Raw genomic sequence first — 23,237 nt, 5'->3', positions numbered from 1 at the left:
ATACATACATACATATATATCTATCTATATATATATATATATATATATATCACAACTTATCTGGCATTTCTTTTGCAATCTCACAATGCCTCACTTTATTAGCGTCTAAATTTGATAGTCATTTCAAGGCAACCTTATTTACTTCTATATCATATCCATTCTTTACTCCATGATCTACATACAACTATACTTTACAAATCAAGAGCCATTAAATAGGATTCCATTCTTACCTTAAGAATACATAACCTAATTTGTTCAAAAATGGTATATCCTTTGGGGTAAGCCAATCTTGATTAGCCATGGTCTCTTTTGATCTACTTTCTAGAGTGGTTTGTGCTACATATGATTTCTCTTCTTTATCCATGATCAGGGATAGATTAACTTCCATTAGAGAAATTTTGAGGTCTAAAATGGGCATCAAAACAAAAATTTACAACCAAAATCAACTTTATAAGAACTAATAGGAATCAAGACGATAATGTTAACCATGGGGGATGATTCACCATTTTTGGATTTAAAAAGTACAAAGATTAAAAAATAAAAAATAAATAAAAAACTATTTTTCAACTCGTATTTTCAACTTATCTCCCTACGGTTGTATTCAAAGTTTGAGCAGGAGAAAACATTGGATGCGTAATTTAATTCCTCATCCATGGAGTACCCATGTTGCATACTTTTCATGGACCCTACTACACGAAAAATCAGAAATACATGAAAAACATTATTGCAATCACGCTTTTCATGTATTCCTCATAGTTTGTGTAGAAGGGTCCATCGAAAGTATGCAACATGGGTACTCCTTAGATCAAGATTTAAATTCCACAACCAACAAGTGCTCCCGCTCGAAATTTGAGTAAAACCATAGGGAGATAAGTTGAAAATACGAGTTGAAATAGTAGTTTTTTCTTTTTTCCCTCTAAATTTTGATGATGTAATGTAATATTATTTTATTATTTCCATTATTATTTTATAATATTCCTTAGGAGGCCCATTTCAGACCTCAAAATTTCTCTAATGATTGGCATCTCCTAGCACTTTTACGGCATCTGGTACATTTCTTGTACAATAACAACCTTTGATATGAATTATCTTCTTTTGGGATGGCTTATTTTTATTCTTGCTTCTATTGACAATGATTCCTTGGATCAACCTTCCAGTGGTTAAAATTTTCTTGAAAGAATCAGCTCTAATATTAATTACTGGAAACCAAGATAATACTAAGAGGGGGGTTGAATCATTATTATGACCAAATTTAACCATTAATAACAATATTTAAACATTCAACAATTTACCATATAAGACAATCACAACTCACACAACAACACCATAAACAACACACATATCAAACACATAGAGACACCAAATATATGTGGAAACCCATAAAGGGATAAAACCATCGATCTTCTTTTTAGTTCTTTTTATGCAAATGCAAGCTCCAACATGTTGTTACATTATGTTTATTGGAACCCATTGAAAGGAAGCAACCACTCCCTTATTTGCAAGCACCCACTTGTAGGAAGCACCAACCCCCAATCGTTTTACAGATACCAACCTATAGGAAGTGCCAACTCCCTTTGTTTTGTTTTACCGAAACCAACAAGTAGGAAGCTCCAACTCCTTGATTTTCAAGCACCCACTTGCAGGAGGCTTCGACCCCCAAGTTTTTTTCAGGAACCCACCTAAAGGAAGCACTGACTCCCTCATGTGTAGGAACCAACTTGCAAATACCTAGCAAATCCCCTTTTCATAACATTTGCATACTCAAATCTACATGTGCTCTATTACATTAAACTTTAGATTGATATTTTCTACTTCACTCACTTAGCTAGATATCTAACAATATAATCAACATCCTTAGGCTTTGTATCTTCTATGCAAATCACTCCTCACACTCAGATATGATTACAAATATTTAGATCTACTTCAGCAATTCTTTTCTCACATTAAAATCTGATCACCACTTTTCCTATTTTCTCAAAAATTCTTCTAACAACCTTAGATCTAATATCAAATGATCCAGGTGGATATTGGTGGCCACCCACCTATTCCACTTGGACCTCCACCATTGTCCTTTCAGTTTTTCATTTTCCTTATTTGTAGCACAATTTACTATTTTTGGCAATTTTTCGGGTCCTGAAATTCTGGAGTCGTTTTGAGGCCCTAAACGATGTTTTTTGGGAAAACTAGGAGCAACATGGGTCCATGGACTGATGTTTCTCACTGAAAAGTTGTATTCCTTGGATAGATGTTTCTAACAAGGTATTGTGCGCGTCAAACAAAGATCATATGCCAAAGTTACGACCCCGGGAAATTGATGTACCAATTTACCCAAACAGGGCCCATAGTTTGGCGCTTCATCTCCTAAGGTTAGGTTTGGATATTTAGGGTTTTCCATTGTTTCTCAACAATAAATAGGCCTTTGAGTCTCATTTTAAGACAGTTCAGAGGCATGTAGTTGCAACATCTCTTCTCAGAGATAAGCTACCATTGCCCGAGCTAGTTTATTTCCATTTATGTTTGTAAGCATATTTCAGTGTTTTACATCAATGAAATGAAGTGTTATTTATGTTGCATCTCTGTATTTATGGTTATATATGTAATTTGTTGCATTCCTGTTTAAATCCGGATCATCAAAACTCATATATGCTCTTTTTATCAATCTACAACAACTCATATATTATATCTTCATACATATCTGATCTAGGCTCTTCTTCCCAGCATAACCTTCTTCAACATCCTTTAGACTCTATCGACCTCCATTAGTCTCAGCCCATTCACAAAATCGACCTTCTTAATGTAATATTCAAACTCTCTCACCCTCTAACAATATTGACACCTTCACTAACTCAACCCTCTTAGTTTTTTTTAATTCATTTTCAAAATTTGCGTTGTCTCGGCCTCAAATTTTCAATAAGGATCACATTGAAATTTTCATCAATTTCTATCTTGATAGTCGCTATACATCAAATACCATGGGAATTTAGACCCCTTGTTTTACCCCTAGTAAAATATTCTCATTGATTGTATCAAATGGGTTGAGTCTACACAGTCATATCTTCCATCTTCACATTTAATTGTCTTTAACCAAACTTAGTGTTTAACTGACTCTAACTAAATTTGGCATTTGATTGTCTTTCAACCAAATCTGGTGCTCAAAATGCCAAACTTCATTAGCAGAGCACCTCAACCTTTAGCCCTTTACACATATCACTAAGACATCAAAATTTTGCCTTTAACTATCAGAGGATAGCAGAGTGCCTCACCTGTTGGCACTCTACTTCACATGTTCTTAACCCAGGATCAATGGCCTAAGCATGAACGATGCTTATTGGCCTTTCTCATTTAATCCGATATCCAAGTGGCTTTTATTTAATTTTGTAGGATCGTCGACTGACACCCTGCTTTATATGCCCGAAGACTAGAACCACACCTTGCCACATAAAATTCTTAAACTTGTAAGCCAGTGTCCAGGTGCTTTTGTGCTCTGGCATTTGTGAAAATGATCGGAGTGCTAGATTCCCAAATACTTTTCTTTGTGGAAGACTTACAAAAACAAACCCTTGATGCAAATCCTGAGGATATTCCATGTCACCTTCTGATGTCATCATTGCCACATGGAAGTCTATGTGTGGTGCCATGTCATATCTTGTCCACTTGTCTTTACTTCCACTCCTTGACACATCATGAATTTGTACATCATATAACATACATGTTTCCATCTACGGAAATTTTCAATCGTGACATCCTCCAATTCTGAACCTCCACAAACCTTTTTATTTTCAACTCTGTGTTTCGATGACATCTCAGCTTTTCCATGTTGTTATCCCACGTCATCATACTACCATGTGTCACTTGAGAAAGAACCACTTGGGAACCTGAAATTCGCAAATGTGCATGCCACATCATTGCACATCATCATCCACTAACTTGTACTACCAAATTCTTCCACATCATCTATGTGCTCCAATATTATTTCATCACTTGCCACAACCACCACCTTATCTAGTACAAAAGAAGTGCCCAGGGTCTAGTTGTTTTTCAACATTCTTCTTTATTAAATTCAAAAGGTCCGAGGAGCTAAGTTTCACATTAATTATTAGTGCTTGGAAAGACTTTTATCTAGTGTCTTTTGATCTACGTGGTGTCATCCACCAGTTCTTCATAACCTTCCATAGCCTAACCTCTACGGTGCAACATGAATTTGGACATCAAGTAATGGAGTAGTTTCCATCCCTCGAAATATGTTAACAAGGAAATTTGTCAATCACAACCTCTCACCATTTGTGAAGTCCGTAAACCGTGGAGCTGTCCAATGTGGGTTATATTCTTACCCCGCGGAATCTGTTAGTAGCAAAATTTGTCAACCACGAAGTTGTCATGTCCAAGTGGAACCATGCACCTTTAAACCCTGCCAAAATTTCAAACAAGGCTATGTCTTGATCTTTTAGGAGTTATACCAAGTGCCATATATTGTTGGAAATGTCTCTCAAATGAATATCCAACCAAACATGTAGTGTCCTTATTTGAGCTGAGAAACTAAGGCATAAATGCCTTCAAATCTATAACCTCCATATTTGACCTTAGCTAGGTAGTGACATCCATCAATACTCTTACCAAGTTTCCACACTCCCCAAGCTCCAACTGAGCAGTAACACACTCAACTACAAAGTATCTCAATAATGCAAATACTAACATGTATAAATTCCTTGTAGATTCAAACTGCTTATGTAATATGCTAAAGCAAAAGACTTGAATCTACTCTACTCATCAGCGGAAACAAGTAATCAATCGAAAAATCACAACATAAACATGAGACAAGATTCAATCACATATGCTCAGAGATTTGTCTAGGGGAAAGAAAATTCTCAAAACCCCTTCCTATCTGTATTATATTAGTTAAAAAATAAAGAATACATACAATGCTTGTTCAAGCCTGAACAATCTCTGCACAAGTATAATCTATCTCACTTGCTTGACAAACTGGCTCTGGTCAATACTTAACCAATTCTACTGCCTACCAAGCTCCTATTTCCTTGCACTGTTTCTCAAGGAATTATCCCCTTATTAATTAGGGAAATCCCAGTCTTGAATTGCGCAATCCCTATAGGTCCTTCTCTGACTGCATGCACCACATGTACAACTTAGAAAATTATACAACTGATAGTACACTGCCCTTGAACTCAAATCTCAACTAGGTAACTTGAATTCTCTGCATGCATGAGTTCATTTAGGCTAATTGATTAGTTAACTGGTTAAGCATTGAAGTTGCACCCCACTGCTAGACCTCCAACTAGTTCCTCCAACAATTGGAACTAGTTTAACTAACCATAACTCAATTTAACTGAATTAAATTGTTACAACTGAAATTAAATTAGCCTAGGATCCTAAAATTTAGGAATCATTGTACACAACTCAAGTTATCCCTCCAACTCGAATTAATTAAGCTAACTGAGTGATAATAACTCAGTTAACTCATTCAAGTTGTCTCCTATTGTGCAGTTTCGATTTTATCCTAATTTAACTAAGGAAAAAATTAAATTAGGAATTTCTTGCTACAATTTTAACACTCCCTCTCTAAAATAAAGGGATCCACATCTACCCTGATCCATCACCTTTGGAATGTACTGCATGCAAAACTTCTCATTGTTGTTGTTGCTACTGGAACATCTGCAACTAAAAAGCATCCAAAAAAAAATTTGAATCAGCTGTGTCTGCAACTTCCTACTATGAAAGTTCTGCTACTACTGAGTCTACTATTGAGCCTCTTGCTCTGCTGTCAACACTCCTTTGCACTCCTCAGTATCTAACTGAAATCGATCTTCCTGCTACTTAATATTATGGGCCCCCGTAGCAAGGTAATGATCCATGAGACAAAAAAACACCTCAATGGACCCTTCCCAAATTTTTGCAACTCTTGGACTAAGGATCTACATCGCTCCACCTTGCTCCTCAAGGTATAGTTGCATGTGCTCCCTCTGCCCACTTGGCTCAAACTCTCCTCCTACTGGAGTTCTCTGACTAGTCCTCTTCATCATCATCCTCCTAGTTAGCCCAACTGCCAACTTACTGAGGCTTCCTCTTGATATTTAAATGATGCTTCCTCTCAACCACAACATCTATAATCCCTGACTTTCTCCTCAAGGTTATGTATGCATCTTCCTCTAATGTGTAGAGAATCTCAATCCTGACACCAAATTGCTTGATTTGACATGAAGCAAGATGTTTGAAGTAGGCCTTCCCATCTCCGAAGACTACCTCATACCCTTTGTCTTCAATCCTCAATTTCTTCATCGGTTCAAGTTTCTTGGCTTCATTGCTATTTTCGAATAGCTCACTGAGAGTCTTCCACATAGAAAATGGAGTATCTTTCCCATGTAGTTTCAAGACTATGTGGTCCCTCACACCCTCCAAGATGATCCTCCTAGATCTAGCTACAGACTCCTTCCAATCTGCGAAATTATGAGCTTTAACTGCTCCCGGTTTCTGGATATCATTATCAATGAATTCCTTCAACCCATTATCTTCCAGCACTTTCTCCATGCGACCCTTCCAAGCAACATAATTCTAGCTTCCCTCAAGGGCATACTTGAGTCTTAGTCCATAGAAACCCATCCTGCTAGCTCTGAAGAAATGATCTTGCAAGTTCGTTCCTCCTACAATAACAAGTTTGAAATCTTTGTTCTATTGTGAAACCTGCTTTATAGTGATTCCAGCTCTGATACCATGTAGAAATTCCTTGTAGATTCAAACTAATTATGTAATATGCTAAAACAAAAGACTTGAATCTACTCTACTCATCAATGGAAACAATTAATGGAACGATAAATCACAACATAAACATGAGACAAGATTCAATCACATATGCTCAGAGATTTATCTAAGGGGAAAGAAACCGCTCAAAACCCATTTCCTATCTATATTACATTAGTAAGAAAATAGAGAAGAAATACAATGCTTGTTCAAGCTTGAACAATCTCTGCACAATTATAATCTATCTCACTTGTTTCACAAGATGTCTCTGGTTAATACTTCACCAATTTTGTTGGCTGGCAAACTCCTATTTCCTTGTGTTATTTCTCAAGGAATTATCCCCCTATTAATTAGGGAAATCCCCATCTTGATTTGTTGAATCCCTATAGGTCCTTCTCTGACTGCATGCACCACATGTACAACTCGGAAAATTATACAACTGATAGTACATTGCCTTTGAACTCCAATATCAACTGGGTAACTCGAATTCTCTACATGCATGAGTTAATTTAGGTTGATTGATCAGTTAACTAGTTAAACACTAAAGTTACACCCCACTGCTAGACCTCCAACGAATTCCTCCAATAGTTGGAACTAGTTTAACTAACCATAAATCAATTTAATTGAATTAAATTGTTACAACTGAAATTAACTCAAGCCTATGCTCCTAAAATTTAGGAATAATTGTACACAACTCAATTTCTCCCTCCAACTCGAATTAACTAAGCTAACTAAGTGATAATAACTCAATTAACTCATTCAAGTTGTTTGCTGATGTGGAATTTTGGTTTTCTCTTAATTTAATTAAGCACAAAATTAAATTAGGAATTTCTTGCCTCTTAACATATTATATCAATACTTAGGGCATATGTTTTCTTGCCTTTGTTCTTCCATTTGCTAGCTCCTTGTTTGATGTAGGCTTCTTAGATCCACTATCCTCCTCTCCTTTGTTAATTTCAACTTCTGCTTCATAGATGCCATCCCACAAATCATTAAAGATCAAAGTATGTTTCATTTTTTTGGACCATTTTGAATCATTTTTCTTGCCAATAAATACCACAAAAATAATTGAAATGAGAAAATGGAACTTTGCTAGTAAATGCTCCTTGTCATACCTCTTATTTCCTCTTAATTTATAAATACAAGAAATTAAATCAAGGTTAAAATTTCAATTTATGCATGCATTTAAACCTTGGAAATAACACCAATGGAAAACTTTGAAAAAAAATACATTGTAATATAATTGATGACAATTGCAAAATCAATGTCGTCTCTACTAAAATTTAGTTATATTGAGTGGTATGAGAGCCAAGGTGATTAGACCATCAAAATGTGTGCATGCAAGATTTCGATGTGACTTAGATAAGCTAGGAATTCGACAAGTCCATTAGAAATTTCTTTGACCATGTAGTATTATAAAATTGCTTCGGTTGCTCATATTGGAAACCTCAAGAGTTTTCCATGGGTCGAGAGAATGAGAAGAGCCACTTTGGCCTCAAAAACCAAAGACAGTTTGATGTTAGGTGAAATTTACTTATCGATTCATATGTTTCACGATCCTTTTTATCTCAATTTTCCATGACCCATTAGACATAGATTCGAAAACCCCCCATCAAAGTCATTCATCCGCTAGGGTGTTATGGTTATAATTGAATGATAAGAGACATGCTTAAGCCATTCTTATTTTAGTTGTAGATTTTAGCAATATTCTAAATTCAAATGGATAAGAGTGAAGTCAAAAAATTGACCTCACTTTTATCTCAGTTAAATTAAGCAGGTCGAGATTGCTTAAGGGTAGGGCTTAAACTAGCATATTAGAGGCACAACTTATAGGCAGAGAGAAATAGACGTTTCTAAACTAGAATCATTTAGTTATAACCATATCTAATACCAATGTTGGGCATAGGAATTAAATCCATGACTAAGACATACATTAATATGAGAGAATGACCTTTGGTTTCATCTTCCAATTTCTGAATGATGTTTCTTATCCACCTATGACTCATCATATTCCTTCACAATTTTATTTACAAGAATATTCTCAAATTTTACCTCAATCCCTAAGGATTAGGTATCTAACAATTAGATTCTCCTCCTAACCCATGCACACTTGATTCTAACTTGATTTGTTAGAAAGGATTAGAAATAAGAACTTGACTAATCTCTTAGCCATCATTTCCTTGTCAACCCTTTTGTTCCTTCAAATAAGATTTGTTTTCACAAGTCCAATATCATAAAAGCCATATTCCACTAGTGTCCCCAATAAAAAACAATTGGGAATGGCTTAGCCTAGGTAATTAGACCCCAAATCTTAGCTCTTCTTAAAGAAAACTTAAGATCTTAGTGCACACCCCTCTCCACCCATGATGAACAAGGACAAATTTAAAAACCTTTCCCAAAAGACAACCCTCTCAAATGAAATCTCATAAATGTTTATCACTAACTAGAGAATATAATACTTGTTAGAAAATTGAGAGAGATCAAAGAGATGTTAATTGCACGCAATATATCACACTTAAAATGCTATTATCGATCACCACAGGTACAAATATATAGGACATAATACACTGACTTTGACACATCTAGATCATGACTCCAACTCATTACATAGGAATCAACACCTTCTAGAGTGACGCCTAGGAACTCACAATGACAACTACACATGACATGGAAGCATTACTTCCAACACCCTCCCTTAATGCTTACATGGAAAACACATATTACAACAACAATATGATATATGTCTGACTCGTCTTCATCAGCACCCACATCCACTATGGAATCTCACAAACACCGCTCTTTCTTCACCACCACATCTTCGAGCTATCACTTGACCTCCATTTAAAACATAACCGCTTCACACCATATCTTTGACATACTTTGTAAAATTGACGCTTCTTGACCTCCCAAAACACCACGAATCAATTTCAATATTGAACCATCCTATTGCCATACCTCCATCTATTAAACACATTAGTGATATATTCTTGTGTCACCTTATACATAAAAACCACCAATTTTAAAATATGCTAATTTATTCTATAATTAATTGTTCACAATAACACACCACATAATAAACTCACCATAAAAAAAAAATATTTCATCAACATTTTATTTTAATAAAATTATATAAAACACCACCATCTTCAACGATCGCTGAATATGGAGCTGACCGTCGAAACCTCTATGACACTAGATCTAACAGCGTAGATACCAATTTGGAGGTGGGCGCCATCTCTTTCGTTAACAAGCCATCCAACACCACGGCCAACCATTTCGTGACCTTTAAAGGCTGTCATTCTCGGTCACACAGCTAGCGAAATTCACTCACATTAAGACACAACTGCACCCACTGCGGCATTTGCATTCCGCTTTCTTTTTAAATTTGAAATCTGAGTTCCAAATATATGAAAACCCTTGTGACTCTTGCACCGTTGTTCGAATCGATCTGCCTGCGGCGAGAAGCAATCTAAATTTTGGTTTGTTATTACGTGCAGATTTATCGCTACATCTGCCCACACGATATTCATTGTTCATACTATAAAAAATCGATGTCGCCACCGTTTAGATTTTCATCTTCTCTCACACGATGACACCACTATGAATATTGGATCCAATATTGAGCGAAAATTGATCTCGATCTCTTCACATAGTTGTAGTGGTCTCTAGCGATCCTACAACGGTTGACTATTCCTTCACGCAAGTAGGAAAATGACGATTCCCACACAACTATGCGCATCCCTCGAAGCAGCCAATGATTAAATCAAAACATACACGACCCACTATAATTTAGGTAGTCCTTGCTTGATCGAGTATATTCTGCAAAATGATGACGGACTGCGGAAAGGCTTGGCCGGCACGCTGCAAAATACAGTCGCAATACACCCAAAATTCATAAATCCCGGAGCTCATCTAAATTTTGGATGTGTTCTGCCACAAATGCCTTATCTGTCACTTCCTGTGCCACATGCAATGATACGCAGCGCTCTTTAGGTTTCTGAAGTTGTGGATCTTCTAAAGAAAACGGAGCAGAACTCTCACTTAATATCAAATCTAGATCTATAAAACCACTCAAATAAAGCTCACAACAGAAATCAACTATCATACATTTGCATTAATCTATTTATGTACAAAACAATAACAGTCAAGACTCTCTCACATTTTCTTCGCTTTCCCGTGAGGTAATCAAGCCAGATCTACTTCTGATACCATGTTAGAAAATTGAGAGAGATCAGAGAGATTAATTGCACACAACAGATCACACTTAAAATATTATTATTGATCACCACATATACAAATATATAAGAGATAAACCATTCACACATTTGCTCCCTTACCCCATCAATCCTTGCAATAATAATACATCAAGTCTATGTGCATCCATAAGTTATTTCAAGGGAAGTATTTTTGAAGTGTTTCCCAAGTCTCTATAATTCAAGGAGAGAAGAATCATGGCTCACCATAAATAGGGCATTTGCTCTAAGGACTCCAAAGAACAAGTGTTGTTTACTAGCAATAACTTCATTAGTTATTTTTTGTTGAACTAATGACAAATAGGATTTTTTGCTTCTTCCAAATCGTTTGCGCCTAATATCCATATTCATTCCCAAACCTCCTTCAATCTCTCTTCCCTAAGGGGACAAAGGAAATAACATGGTGGTCCCTCCTTCGAGATGTCATCCTCAATTATAGATTTTGAAACACCTAAAGGTTTTCAAAAACTGCTAGAAGAGGGAAACCCTCTTCCTCCATTCCATCCGAAGGCTCGAGGCAAGAAATTGAAGATAAATTGGGTATCTTCCAAACCCCCAAAACCCTAAATGAGACAAAACAACATTTGTTGTTACCATTTCGAATGGAACCACGAAATATTTAACAACCTTCTTAATCAGAGATGTAGGCAAATTTAAGGGACCATAATCATTTATTGACTTACCTCTCGATATCTTCAAAATCTCCTATGGCAATGCACATTTAGATCCATTATAGCTAAACATCGAAGAACTAATAATAATATTTCATTATGCATAAGGAATATAACCTAATTAACCATTGTCTCATAGCTCCAACCCCAATGTAGTGCCATCACAACCCTTAAAAGTTCCATCTCCTATTCCCATTCCACCTCCTCGTCCTTTTGCTCCAAACCCTTTTCACTAGCTTTTCAAACCCATGTTTTCTTCTTGAAAGACATGTTACACTATGCTATTGGATGATCATAGCAAGGACAGTAATCACATTTAAAAGGAACCCTTGAATAGTCCAATTGTTGATTGATACTTTTATGACTCTTTTGCAACATCATATACATGGCTAAACCCTCCCATGAAACTCATATTCACCTCTATAAAAATTGACCAAGGGAATTGACCAAGGGAGTTTCCAGATTCCCAAAATTCAATTAGTAGGCCTAGGGGCTTCACCACACTAAGGTTAGTGCCACTCTCCCCATCCAAGCATTAAAAAGGGGCAACAGATAAAATAAGCAATGACGACTCCCACCACTGAGTGCCTTTTATTTTCTCAACATCCTCCTTAAAACAAAACATGAATGCCACCCACCCCTTGGCCCAAATGTAATGAGTAGGGATATAATCTAATCTAGGTTCCCATTCCCTTGTAGCAATTTTCAAATTGATACTTCACAAATATTACTCCCAAGAAATTTACCAGCCAAAGTTTGAGAAATTGATTCACTACTTCAATCATCTTGTCATCCTCACATAGACCTAATTTCATCGGTTCAAGCTTTTGTTTTAACACATTTTCTTTTCCTTTTCTTGTTTGTAATATCCCTACCACCAAGTTAGATAACCTCGTTTATGCCTCCTCCTCATAAATCAATATTAAATATCTTTTCTTTGCACCCCTTAAATACTTACACCTCACACCTCCAAAACATATCCTCCTTAGGTTGCAACTCACCAACACAACTAAGCACTAGCCTCATTCTCACCTCCCTCTCACAGATTAAGCTTCATATCTTTTCTTTAGACCCCTTAGATACCCACAACTCACAACTCCAAAACATATCTGCCTTTGGTTGCAGCCCACCACACAACCAAGCACTAGCAAGGACTCCACCAATGAATCATGAGAAAACCTTAATATTGTCACACTATTATTCCCAACTACACTCAAAATATCAATCCTTTTTACCGTTTTGTGGATAGGAATTAGGATGAACCTTAGCAAAATGATGGTCACATTAGGATTTACCTCTAGCAACAACATTTGCTTCCACCTTACCCTTCTCATCACAAATGATAAACTCCATCCCTTGCTCAACTCAGAGATGAAGTGGAGTAAATTCAATATTGGACAATTAAATGTTGCACATGAAAAGATTCCCTTTTGGGCCTATATTCCCCTCGGTCACCACATGCTCTAATGTAACCTCCCAAGAGTTGTCACCTAGTTATTATTTGGAGCAAAAAGTGCTTTAAAACATTGTTTGGAATAGTGCTTCCAACCAAATCTATTAACATACCAAAAGAAAATTCCTTGAGAATTTTGATATGTACCCCAAAGATGTCCTTGAGAACTTTGATATGTACTCCAAAGATTTCGACAATTCATTTGCTAGGTAGTACACCTCAATCTCCATTCAAGTTTCTAAAAAAAACCTAAATCTATAATAGAATCATTAAGAATAATCACCCAATCAAGTTCCATTGTAAAAATTTCGGTCAAATACATCATCTCAATATCTCATATCTCCCTATTATACTTGTTGTATAAAATATATTAGATATCATATTGATATTTATATTAATAAAATCAATGAGATATATTTCATGACAATTTACTTTGTATGATGAAATTTCCATGACTATTCAAATACAAATTTATTTAAATAATATATTATTTAAAATTTAAAATCACTAAAATTAACACATATAAAATTGGCTTAGTCTAACTCATAAACGAAATACCTTTTTTCCCTAGAATTCACCAAAATCCTACAAAAATCTACGTCTTTTAAAATCTGTGAGGTTTTGATTAAATTAAGTAGAAAAATGATGGTGAAAAAAATCATTTTATAAGTCAAACTACGCTTATAAATTTTTTTAATAATTTATTTAAATAATATATATATATATATGAATGAAAATGTTGTGCATAACTTGATATGCTTTGCTAGGGGTCGTGTATTATGAATAGTTATTTATATTTATATGAATATTTATCTTATTGCGTACCATAAACATTAATTAAGACAAAATAATATATTTTATTAAACTACCGTCATAAAAGTGGTTGTACGTGAATCACTATAATTAATTTATTTTAGTGCTCCACTATTACTTGCAATAATTATTATTCACAAAATTTAAACTTTAAATTATTATTCATGAACTTTAAAAATTTAAACCGTGATTATGATTTAAGGTTTAAAACTAGTTTGATTTAAGGTTTAAAACTTGTTTCATCTCCAAGTAGGATGCAAACTTTCCATTTTATTTTTTTCATAAACTTAAAATGTTAAACAATTGACTCCATTTAGGTTTAAAACTAATTTCATTTCGAAGTACGATGCTAAACTTTCCACTTTATTTGTTTTGATGAACTTAAAAAAGCTAAACAACAATGACGGTATTAAAGGCTTAAAATTAATTTCATCTCCAAGTAGGATGCTAATTTTTTTTAAACAGATTCAGTAACACTAAGATAAAAAAAATCCACACTACTTAATCTCAATGTTAAGATAATAACATTGAGATAAGAGCTTATCACAATTTTGATAAAATAAAATAAGTGTAAAAAATTCCCAACACAGGAGAAAAGGTATATATAATTAATTAATTAATGTAAAAATATATATTTTTTATCAACACTTACTGTTAATGTTGAATAAATTACAGGGTAGCACAAAGATACAAGAACTGGCAACAATTCTGATAAAGTAATGAAGCCCCGTCGCCTTGTATACATTGGTCAAGGGCAGAAAACATGTATTTATTTATTTAATTATTTTATATCCAGCTAACACCTTATACGATTGCATAGCCTGCACCTATAGATAGTATCATTAACATAATAGTTCTGAAAACCGAGAGTAAACAGTTCGGTCATGGAAGCATGAGGCATCCTGCATTCATATGCATAGGGGCATTATGGTTATTCTTCAATGATTCACAAAGAATAACCACATCTTCTACAACATCAGCTTCTTTTACTTCTTCTGTCTGTACTTCCCACTAGTTGCTGCTTCCAAAATATAATCTTTAACTTCTTTAAATCTTTCTTCTGATAAAGAGACTTCTGCAAGTAATTTCCATGCATAGTCCTCAGAAGCATGGTCAAAGTCCTGCTTCCGCTTCAAAACGATATGTCCACTAATTTCCCAAACAGCAGGATTAACATGAGTGTCTAATATCTCTTGGTCCACTTCTCCCAAAGCCTGTTTTTCTGCATAGCACTAGTTACATACACAATTCGAAGATGTTTAGTAATATAAAAAAGGATTCTACACTTTATTAAAAAAAACAAGTCTCAACATAACCATCAATCTCAACTAGACTGTTGCATGAGGGAGGAACAAATATTGCTAATATGTTACTGCACTATACCTGAGGAAACAAAAACACCTTTTTGCCACAATTTGCAATGAGAACATTGTATGGTATGTTGTTATCTTGAAGACAAATGCAAGCACTACCAACAACATTGGAGAGATCCTCCAAAGTATTACCCCCTTCAAAAACCAGGCCCCTCACAGGATAGTCGAGAAGCTCCAAGATATTGACCCCGCATTTCTCAGACTTCCATGGTACTCTTTTTGTGGGTGCTTTTTCGATGGGGAAAGGAATGTTAAGGTAATAAGCCTTCCACATTGATTCATCATGCCAATTTGCACAATTTTCAGGTATCACGGTTGTAATAAAAAAGAAGTCTTCTTTAACTTCTTATTTCTGTTCAAAAGGTGCATAGAAACAGTTTTAATGAGCAAAGAATCAAATGTTGCTATAAAACAGTGGCCTTACCTGGAAGTGCAGGTGGTTTATAGTGGCAAAAGCTCCCAGGCTGTTGTACCCAAGACGAAAAGACGGGTTGCCAACCTCGGCAGCTAAATGCAATGCTAACAACAAGCTATCATGGTCAATGCGTTGGGGCAAGCAGTCCAATACTCTAGGCACAAGAAGCACATGCCCATATTCAATTGGACTCACCTGCAGTATAAAAAAGAATAACATCAGAAGTGCATCAAAGTATAGTCAAAAACCTCAAACACTGCATCAAAGTACATTCAAAAACCTCAAGCACTGCATCAAAAGGTGCTGCCATCATCGTTATTTCTGCTTACATTTATGGAAATCACATTTGGACTGTCAAAGACAGGGGATTTTTCCAAGTACTGAACTTTGTTTTCCTCACTTTCTTCAAAATGGAAAAACACCTCTTCCTGGCCTACTTTGGTGAAGTTGAATTTACTAGGGTCGAAGCCCTGCAGCACCTTGTCCACTCAAAATTCAGTAGGACGTTTCTTAATATGACGCCCTTCATTCAGCTGAGCAATGAAACCATATTTTCCAGGGATGATCTGCAATTTATTACCCCACACAGTTTGTGGATATAATCCATGTCAAACCATACCCAAATTAGAATTGACCGAACATAACTTGATGATAAAATAAACTGTAAATTGGGTCTGGTCAGAGTGTTTGTGTAATGGAATGTTATTCTCCCCACCCAGGTTCTATTTTCATTAGTCACATGACAAAGCTCAGAGCTTAACCGAGTTTATTTTGGGTAACATCCATTCCGAAGGGAACTGCCCAGTGGGTTACCCCAATACACAGGAAGAAAAAAAATTACGACTAGAATATTCTACAAAGGGTACTGTTGAAACAACTGATAATTGAAAAATGAGTTAAATATAATTCTCACCTTGGTTTCACAAATAGTAACATCATATCGGAACAGACCCCTCTGCATCCTTTCCTCCCACTGCGAGTTCATTATGGAAAAGAAGATATCAATATTAATGTAATGTCTGTTTCTTATAAGGACATACTCCCTTATAGTGTATTTCCCCCAAAGCCAGCAATAAGAAATGATTCTCACCTGCCTAACAAGGACAGCATCAAGTAGAGTAATATCTTCCACGTTGGCATCTTTAACTGCATCTTTGTCTCCAGCAATGGTAAGCCTTCTCTTGAAGGTGTACAAAGGCAATTTGGAGCCTGAAATCAAATGGAAGCATAAAAATCACTGATAAGAAGCAATAATCGTATAATCATGTTGGGGATATGTTGCTGTGATTTTAATAGGTTTGCATTTAAAAATGCATGGTAAAGGTGACAATCTCAAGCAATATCTTTTTGAGCAATATATCAACAAACTTTTTCGAAATATAATTGGAAAAAATTATCGGAAAAAAAAACAGCAAATTATAAATATGGACCCGAAAATGTAGGAAAACTCATAAAATCAACAACCTTAAATATTCGAAACTAGAGCAAAGTAATGTCAAAAAAGGGCAATTAGACAACAAACCAAGTGCACCATAAGGTCCACGAGTAAGCAGACATGTAGAAAATTAGCATGGAAAAAGATACATTCTCTAACCGAATTTTGAGGACAACTAACCACAACAATTTTGAAATTCAACAGAGAATCAGCAGCCAAACATACATTGAAAGCAAAATATCCTTCGATGGATCTCAAGTCACAAACATAAGAGTGGAATTGTTTGACAGCAAAATATCCTTTGATGGATCTCAAGTCACAAACATAAGAGTGGAATTGTTTGACAGTTTTTTGAATAAAATGAAAACTGACAATAGATATTGACTGTTCATTGAAGAAATGTAGACCTGAACTACACGCACAGAGATTGCCCTTGAAGAAATGTATACCTGAACCACAAGAACAGAGATTGCCCTCGGAATTATGCAGAAATTGTAATCAAAGACTTAATGCTCAAGAAGGTATTGTCCTATTCTTCATTGCCCTAAAATAAACCGCAATAACATGCCATCAAATTATACCCCATTAACATGCCAGATAATATTAAAAGTCAATAAGTCGAACGAACCAAAACTGTGCTTAGGGAATTTTATAGCATAACGAACTGGGATAAGCTAAGCGTGTAGAAAACAGAGCCCCTCCTTTCCAGTCATTTTTTTCATAAAGCCAGCAGAAACTTTCCCTTAATATTGGAATTGCTGAAATCGCAACATTGAGGCGGGAATACGGTTTTTAACGTCCAATATGATAACGGAAGTGAGGATTTTTCTGAAATGTCAGAATATGCATTAAACAGTTCTTCATTGCTAAGATTAAGATTTTTCTGTGTCAGGTTACAGCACATATCCTAGACTAAAGGCAGGGACAGAAACCACTATTGAAGAATACAATATCCGAGATTCATAAAATTAATAGATTTGACAGGCTGAATAATCATACAAAAAGCTGCCAAAGTCGGAATCAACGTTGCAAATCAAGAAACTTCATTATAAATCCACATACTTCCAGATTTCGCATTGCAAAATATAAAACTGCTATTCATTGCCAACTCTGAAAACTCAATGGAAACGCTACGCTAGTTTGACAAGCAAAAGCTGCTACGTTGACAGAGGGGGGCTGACAGAGGGGGGCGCTGCGGGTCAAATAAAATTAAAAACTAAAAAAAAGAAATTGAATGGCCATGGCTCAAACTTCGGCAAATTTTTAGCCCAAAACTAGCGATCAGTAAACAATTCTTGGATAGAGTAGATTTGTAGGATTAAATGAACCAAACTAAAATCCCAAAAATGCAAAACAGAAGAGAAAATAGCAGATTTTGTTTTAAGCGGCCAAGAATCAAATATGCAAAACAGAGGAGAAAATAACAGATTTTGTTTTAAGCGGCCAAAAGTGATTATTGGAAAGATAAAAAGGGAATTAAAAGATTTACCTGGAACACAGCACTGGCCTAAACAGTTGCGGCCGCAGCCAAGCCCTTCGGAGCCCTCCTGGTAGTTAGGTAGAATAGTGGGACACCTCTTTATGGTCAACATGGTTGTGGTTAATATGAGCGATTAATTAGCGCCCAAATTAAGATAAACGACCTCTACCTCTCCCAAATTATTTCTTCTTTGCTCAGAAGAAATGGATGGGCGGGGCAGCAAAGGGCTTGGTCACGGCCACCTCCTGCGAGAAAGAGGAGATCAGAGGGGCTGCCGCCTTCCGAGGGCAAGGCTCCTCTCCCACCGTGAGGCGACGGGGTACTCTCTACTGCACCACAACCGTTCCTGCTCCGCAGAATTCTTCTGCAATCATGGGGATGGAACCGCAAAATACGTTTAATAGCCGTGTTGCCACAACTTGACAGACCTTGCTTTCCCTTCTTCAATGGTCTTATTTTCGTCTCCTGGCACGAGTTCCCGAAATTGTATCCTCCACAGCTGCACCGGATTCAATCCCCTCCCCTGTCTTCACAAACTATGAACATAGATTTCTTTCCGCCAAGAAAGTAAACTCTGAAATTCAGAAGATCCTGCTTTCAAAAAGATTCAAATTCAGATGACGGTTAATGCCAGAAAATATGTGTAACGCTGAAGAGATATCAGAGGGATGGCTGAACGAGCGTGAACAACAAAGAAACTTTGCGAATTCTTTACTAATGGCTCAGACAATCCCCTCGCCTCCTTTTATAGCCGCCTTCACGGTGAGCCCGGGAAGACAAAAAAACATTCAACTCCGGACCACGGCCGTCGGTTCCTGCTTCGAATCTAAATTTAAATTTGTTATTATAGTAATCTTATTATAGAAATTATGAAGGTGGTACGTTATAATTTGAATAAAAAGTTATTTGTTTTTTTAAGATAGATTTTTTGGGCATAAATTATGGGTTTTAAATTAATCAGTGTGGTTCATCGTCAAGACAAATTAGTGTATAGTAATTTAAACAAATAACCAAATCAATAAAAAGCATATATAGTAATTTAAACAAATAACCAAATCAATGAGGAAAAGAGATTTAATTATTTTATATTATCATAATATTTATATCAAAATTATTTAAAAATAAATAAATATTTTTTAAACCAATTTAATAGATTTGGATATTAATTTCAATCTATTTAGATTTTAAGGAGAAAATTTTAGTTATTTAGTTAGATTATAATAATTTTTTTTATCTATTTAGTTATATTATAATTTTTTATTTAAATATTTAATTAATTAATAATTTTTTAACATTTTCAACTAGATAGATAAATTTAAACTGCTAATAAATATTAAATAATTTTGATACAATAAATTATATTAAATTATAATCATTTAAAATATATTATGTACTAGTAGTATATTGCATGTGAAGCCAAACTTTGTTTAAGTTGTCCATTCTAACTGATGTGAAGCAAACATATAGATTTTGCTAAACCCAAGGAATCTCTATCACTTATGCATTATTGTTGATTTTATCGAAAACTTTGTTGCATTACGTAATTCTCATCAGGGACCTTTATATTTTAACAATTCATGGTTGAATAATTTATAAATAAAATATTTATTTTTTTATTATTATTTTAAAAGTTTTTTTAATGTTCGTTTGAGGTAGTTTAAGTGGGGATTCCTGTGGAATGAAGTTTCACTGAACTATAGATTTTGGGTTCCAATTTTGTGTTACCCTCCTCTTCTAATAGGGTGAATCATAGACATGTAAACTTGAAAATTAAAGAGTCTTATCAAATTTAACCAAAAAAATAGTTTTTTATAAAAATAGTAATATAACTTTAAAAATTAATTTAATCAATTAAATAATTTATTAAAAAATGTTATTACATCAAATAGTTTAGAATGGGAAAGATGTATTAGGTTGAAAAGTGCTTTAGCCTAGTCATGACTTAGAGTCACCTTAATTATTAAATAAAATAAAATAAATATATTCATGTTATATATTTTAATTAATAAAATTATCGCAATTAAAATTACCCAATATAATATAATATGTAAATTATATATATAGATATATATATAAATGAGATGAAGAAAGTATATACACTTATTACAATAAAAAAAAATTGGAAATTTTACTATATTTACTTCAATGTAATTTATCACAAAGTTTACTAGAGAGCTTCAATGTACTTTATGGGAAAGTTTCATTTACCATAGAGCTTTAGTTACATGTACCATTGATTAAATTATTATAAAGTTTAATTATCAATACCATTTTGAGTATGATATTCCCGAGTGTGAGAAAAATCTTCTTTAAATCTTCTTTTGCATATGCTTAATTTCCTTTGCATTTACTTAGATTTCTTTAATTGAATGATCACAGTATGTAGATAATTTTGCCAAATTTTCTATATACCAGAAAGAAAGAAGCAACATTTAAACCATGTCATCATGAAAATAATTTTAAAATCTTAAAACAAAGTATCTCAAAAAAGTGCTATGGTTTATTAAATTATTATTAATATAACTTATTACAATATTAGATAATATTATTAAGTTAATATCCTTGTATTAATAAAACTGTCATAATATTAATATCAATATTATTAATGTTAATATTATTACTAATAAAATAATATTAACCACGATGGGGTGACAGATCAATAGACAATAGGGGACCGTGGAAAGAGTTTGCCACCCTAAAACTCCCCTTGACATAACGTAAGGCTTTATGCGGAAGTTGGGCAACATGCACGCCTATGCAAGCTCGAAGCCACTAGAAGCAATTAATGGTTTTAACTTGGGTTATTTAGCTCATTGATTTCCTATACTAGTGGATAGGACATTGGCATGCCTGAAGATGGATGAGGTATCAAAGTAAAAGAGGAGAGAGAATGGTTGGAAAACAATTTGTTTGGACGCTAAAGTATGAGGATAAGTTCGAGAAGAAGGTTCTCTACTTCAGCTCAAGGGAGGAAGGCAAATTCCTAAGAGGAATTGGCAGGGAGAACAACAAGGAAAAGGAGCTTCAGGGAGTAGAGAGCTAGATATATGCAACTGCATTGCAAGGTGGGAGAACTCTCAAGAAGCAAAAAGATTCCAATATTGAAGTCAACTCTCTGGTTGAGTTCACATAGTTGTTGTGGGTTATTCATTTCAAGTTGAAAACTTTGTTCTTGTTTGTTCTATTTCCATTGGTCAAGTGTGTGTTCATTATCTTTTATTGCACTAGGTTTATCGGGATGACCGAATGAGTAGTAAGGGGAGCTTTGGTTTGTGTTATTTGGCTACAATGGGGAAGTTGGGGCATTACCACCAACGCTTGAGTCCCTTGGTTTCGGGTTATTTATGGTTTAGTTGTCTATGAGTCAGTTAGAATTTTGTTCAACTAGTTTCCAATGTGGCCGTGGGAATCCTAGGTGTATGTTGTACCCAATTTGCATCCTCTTCGACCCTCTTGGGGAGATTGGTGGGTATACCCATTATAGGAGTTGGACAGGGGTTTAGCATTTTTCCTTCTACATGTCGAAGTGCTTTTTGTGGGAGATTGCGGGGATCCTTTTTATAAGAGGCATTTGTTTTGGCGATCACGACTCTTTGTGTTCTCTATGAGATTAAAAGACCAAAATTAGGAGCTAAATAAGCCTTTGTAGCGAGGTTGGGGGCATCGAGGATGGAGGGAAGGGGCCCTTAAGGATGGCAGTAGCATCACAAGTAGAGTCAAGGTGAAACTGTCGACCCGTCGCTTTCTCAACATTTTATATTTATGAAGAATGCCTTTGCGTTAGATGAAAATGGTAGGTCCATTTTGCAACTGAGAAATTCCCTAGACCATCACAACCGAGGTAGGCAAGATGACCACAATGATACTATGGATTTCATGAATCATATTCAATGAAACACGCAGGAGATGCATGATAGGATGGTCAGTGTTTGGAGAGGATAACAACACATCCAAGACTAACTTAACCATTTGGGAACCCAATTGGCTCACATAGAGGGGAATGTGCATTGTGAATTCAAACCTTGATGGGGATGACAAATCAGTAGACATTGGGGGAACATGGAAGGGGTTTGCCACCCTAAAACTCCCCTTCACATAACATAAGGCTTTAGGCGGAGGTTGGGCAACATGCACGCATATGTGAAGCCCCAAGCCACTAAAGGGTGGCAATTAATGGTCTTAACTTGGGTTATTCAGCTCACTGATTTCCTATACCAGTGGATAGGACATTGGCATGACTGAAGATGGATGAGGTATCAAAGTAAAAGAGGAGAGAGAATTTTTGGCAAACAATTTGTTTGGAAGCCAAAGTATGAGGAGAAGTTCAAGAGGAAGGTTCTCTGCCTCAGCTCAAGGGAGGAAGGCAGATTCCTAAGAGGAATTGGCAGGGAGAACAAAAAGGATAAGGAGCTCCAGGGAGCATAGTGGTGGATATATGGAACCACACTGTGAGGTGGGAGAACTCTCAAGAAGCAAAAAGATTCCAATATTGAAGTCAACTCTCTGCCTGAGTTCACATAGTTGTTGTGGGTTATTCATTTCAGATTGAAATCTTTGTTCTTGTTTGCTCTATTTCCATTGCTCAAGTGTGTGT

General features: G+C 35.4%; 1 pseudogene across 1 annotated transcript; it reads right to left on the bottom strand.

Moving 5' to 3' along the window:
- Positions 1–14,671: 14,671 nt before the first annotated feature.
- LOC149169048 (GDP-L-galactose phosphorylase 1-like) lies at positions 14,672–19,335 on the bottom strand (annotated as a pseudogene). The gene is made up of 7 exons (XR_016259773.1): positions 18,653–19,335; positions 16,819–16,937; positions 16,642–16,701; positions 16,058–16,294; positions 15,738–15,923; positions 15,324–15,578; positions 14,672–15,172 (listed from the first exon to the last, which is right to left on the bottom strand). The product of XR_016259773.1 is annotated as a GDP-L-galactose phosphorylase 1-like (transcript).
- Between the last annotated feature and the right edge of the window lie 3,902 nt (positions 19,336–23,237).

The sequence above is a fragment of the Pinus tabuliformis genome, chromosome 4_2 (assembly GCF_031772625.1).
Source record: "Pinus tabuliformis cultivar Carrire ecotype Pingquan chromosome 4_2, CPIR1, whole genome shotgun sequence".
In the NCBI taxonomy this organism is placed as follows: Eukaryota; Viridiplantae; Streptophyta; class Pinopsida; order Pinales; family Pinaceae; genus Pinus; species Pinus tabuliformis.
This window is presented reverse-complemented; position numbering and strand designations above follow the sequence as displayed.